The 3,527-nt window shown below is 29.3% G+C and overlaps 1 non-coding gene across 1 annotated transcript; it reads right to left on the bottom strand.

Annotated features, from left to right (window-relative positions):
• Nucleotides 1-2,957: 2,957 nt before the first annotated feature.
• On the bottom strand, nucleotides 2,958-3,064 carry LOC139887037 (small nucleolar RNA R71). Its single transcript, XR_011772889.1, has one exon. It is a non-coding gene; the product is annotated as a small nucleolar RNA R71 (small nucleolar RNA).
• Nucleotides 3,065-3,527: the final 463 nt, after the last annotated feature.

The raw sequence follows: 3,527 nt of genomic DNA, 5'->3' as shown, positions 1-3,527 counted from the left end.
TAAAATCTTGTTACAGTTTAAGTCCCCAATTAGTTGGAATATTTAACTTCGGGTATAAGGATAATTTGACGACGACACTCGCACTTTATATTTATGACTGATGGACTGTTATGGACAAAAACCAGACGGACATATTAAATAATCCAGGACAAAGGACAATTAACCCATGGGCATAAAACTAAAATCAACACGTCAAACATCATGATTACGGAAGTTTAAATAAGCATAATTCTTTTATTTCATATTTAATTTCCTTTATTTTATATTTAATTGCACTTCTAATTATCGCACTTTTATTTATTGTTATTGTATTTAATTGCACTTTTAATTATCGTACTTTTTAATTATCGCAAGTTTATTTTATCGCACTTTTATTTATCACAATTTCATTATCGTTATTTACTTTACATTAAGTCTTGTATTTATTTTTAATTTTGGTTTTAACTGCGACTAAAGTTTTAAAATCGACAAACTGGTCATTAAACGGTAAAAACCCCCCTTTATAATAATAATATTACTTATATATATATTTATATTTTTATAAAATAAAACTAATATAGCGTTAAGCTTTGTTTAAAGATTTTCCCTGTGGAACGAACCGGACTTACTAAAAACTACACTACTGTACGTTTAGGTAGACTGCCTATAAGTGTTGTAGCAAGGTTTAAGTATATCCATTCTATAAATAAATAAATATCTTGTGTAAAATTGTATCGTATTTAATAGTATTTTCTGCTAAAATATATATAAAAAACAAAAAGATTTTTATTTTAATTTACTAATATAAAAAAATTCGTTTTTGTAAAAATACGTTTTAAATATTCGAAAACATAAAAAGAAAACAAAAATATAAATATTTTTAAGAGTTTGTGAAATATTTAAGTTTTATAAAGTTTCTTTATTTTTATTTTATAAAAATATAAGTTTTATTTAAATATTTTGTTTTTATTTAAAACATAAAATCAAAGAAAAAAAAAATATATATATATATATATATAAAACTATTTTTAAGATTTTTATAAAATTATAGAGTATTTCTATTTTTTTTTTAGTTTTTAAAACATAAGTTTTTATTTAGTTTTTATAAATATTTTATTTAATTATTAAAACAGAAAATATAATTTAAAAAAAATATAATTACGTAAAAACGCGTCGAATTTGAAACAGCCTGTCATCTGGAATCTCGAACCCCGCGACTCGCGGAGATTTTTGCCAGGTGGAACCGCGACTTGCGGGGGAACCCTGACACGGGTACACAGAACCCTAATCAGGCATTAATTACGGGTTTTTATTTTTATTATTTAAATTTAACCCTAATTAGGTTTAATTATTTTAATTAATTTAGTTTAGTTTATTTATTATTTTGTATTTTTAGTTAAATTAGTTTAATTAAAATTTAAAATTAATAGTTTTATAAAATAAATAATATAAAAATAATATTTTTATAAAAATTGTAATTTTTACAACTTTTAGTATATTTTTATATTTTGTCCCTTTTTAATTGTTTTTGCGTAATATTTGTGTTTTTCGCTCATATTTAGTTTTAAACATAGTTTTTGCCATAGTTATTTTTACTTCTAGATTTTTAGGCTTTGCCGTAAAATTCCTTAAGTGCTTTTTCTTTAGACTAAGATTTAGGTGCTTTAGAATTTTGTGACATCTTTTTAAGTTTTAGTACCTTTTTAAGATATTGCCATTTGGGATATAGTTTTTCCTGTAAGCTTTAAAATTTTTAGACGCCTTTTACCTATGTATCAATTATCATTCCAATTAGTAATCTCAATTTGCGATTATAATTTTAAGTTAGTGGTAGTAATAAGGTTGGGTTAATCGAGTGTTTTTAAGTTCTATAAGTCATTTTTTTTTTCTTTCTCTTTCTTATTTTTCGACGTCTTTTTCTTTTTCGACCTTTTTCGACGTACTTTCTTTTTCTTTCTTATTTCTCGCCATTCTAGTTTTTAGGACATAGAATTTTCTCTACTTCTTATCTAAATTTCTTAAAATTATGAAAGTTTATTTTAAGTGGTTAAATTGATAGACATCAAAATTTTCTGGTTCGTAGTAATAGTTGGATTTGTACGTGGACCGGGTTATTGGAGCCAAACAGTCCTCAATTATATTGAGACCAAACGAATCCTGCCCCTCTGCTGCATCTTTTGGCTATTCGAAACGTGGGCAAAATTAGAAAAGTCTATTGATTGGATAACTTATTATAATTTTTCTTTCTTTTTAAAATCTAATAGGATATTCAGTGAATGCACCGAGCAAGACGTTCACCACCTTTTGTACGTTCACCACCTGTAACTAGATCAAGACATCTAGCTAATATTACCGTCGTTGATTTTTCTTTAGAATCGTCATCCAGTCAACCAAGTACTTCAGTTCAAATTTCCGATAATCCATTTTTTGAACCCGACCTCACAATTGAGAATCCGGAGAATATTCAGGGACGATTCGTAGATCCTGAACCATTAATTTTTCCTCCGGAACCACCAATCATTCAAACAGAGATTGTTGAGGAACGAACCATTAAATCAGAATCCTCTAGTGATTCCGATTCAACAAATTCAATTATGGAGAATCTGGAACCTTTAAGTATGGAAGACCGAACGAGAGCTAAACGCACTGGCCAAGGTCACGAAATTACTCATCCAGACATTAATGCGCCAGATTATGAAATCAAAGGACAAATTCTACATATGGTGATTAATCAATGCCAATTTAGTGATGCGCCGAAGGAAGATCCAAATAAACATCTTCGTACCTTTAATAGGATCTGCACACTATTTAAAATCCGAGAAGTGGAAGATGAACAGATATATCTCATGTTATTTCCCTGGACTTTAAAGGGAGAAGCCAAAGATTGGTTGGAATCGTTACCTGAAGGGGCGATTGATACATGGGACGTTTTAGTTGAAAAATTTCTTAAACAATTCTTTCCGGCATCTAAAGCCGTAAGACTTCAAGGAGAAATTGTTACGTTTACACAGAAACCAAATGAAACTCTATATGAGGCGTGGACAAGATTTGAAAAGTTATTAAGAGGATGTCCGCAACATGGTTTAGACACCTGTCAAATAGTACAAATATTCTACCAAGGATGCTACATCACTACAAGGAAAGACATCGATATAGCAGCTGGTGGTTCTATTATGAAGAAAACCGAAACTGATGCTTACAAAATTATTGATAACACTGCTTCCCACTCACATGAGTGGCACCAAGAAAAAGATATCGTTAGATCATCTAAAGCAGCTAGAGCCGATTCTAGCCATGACTTAGATTCCATTTCTGCAAAGATAGATGCTGTCGAGAGACGAATGGAAAAGATGACTAAAGATATCCACTCAATACGAATTAGTTGTGAGCAGTGTGGAGGACCACATTTGACAAAAGATTGTCTCAGTATTGAACTAACAATGGAACAAAGAGAGAATGTTTCATATCTAAACCAAAGGCCTGGAAATAATTATCAGAATAATTATCAACCGCCAAGACCTATTTACAATCAAAATCAGAACTATAAC

This window comes from Rutidosis leptorrhynchoides, chromosome 1 (assembly GCF_046630445.1).
Source record: "Rutidosis leptorrhynchoides isolate AG116_Rl617_1_P2 chromosome 1, CSIRO_AGI_Rlap_v1, whole genome shotgun sequence".
Taxonomy (NCBI): Eukaryota; Viridiplantae; Streptophyta; class Magnoliopsida; order Asterales; family Asteraceae; genus Rutidosis; species Rutidosis leptorrhynchoides.
The sequence above is the reverse complement of the archived record's forward strand: the minus strand, read 5'-3'. Positions and strand labels throughout refer to the sequence as shown.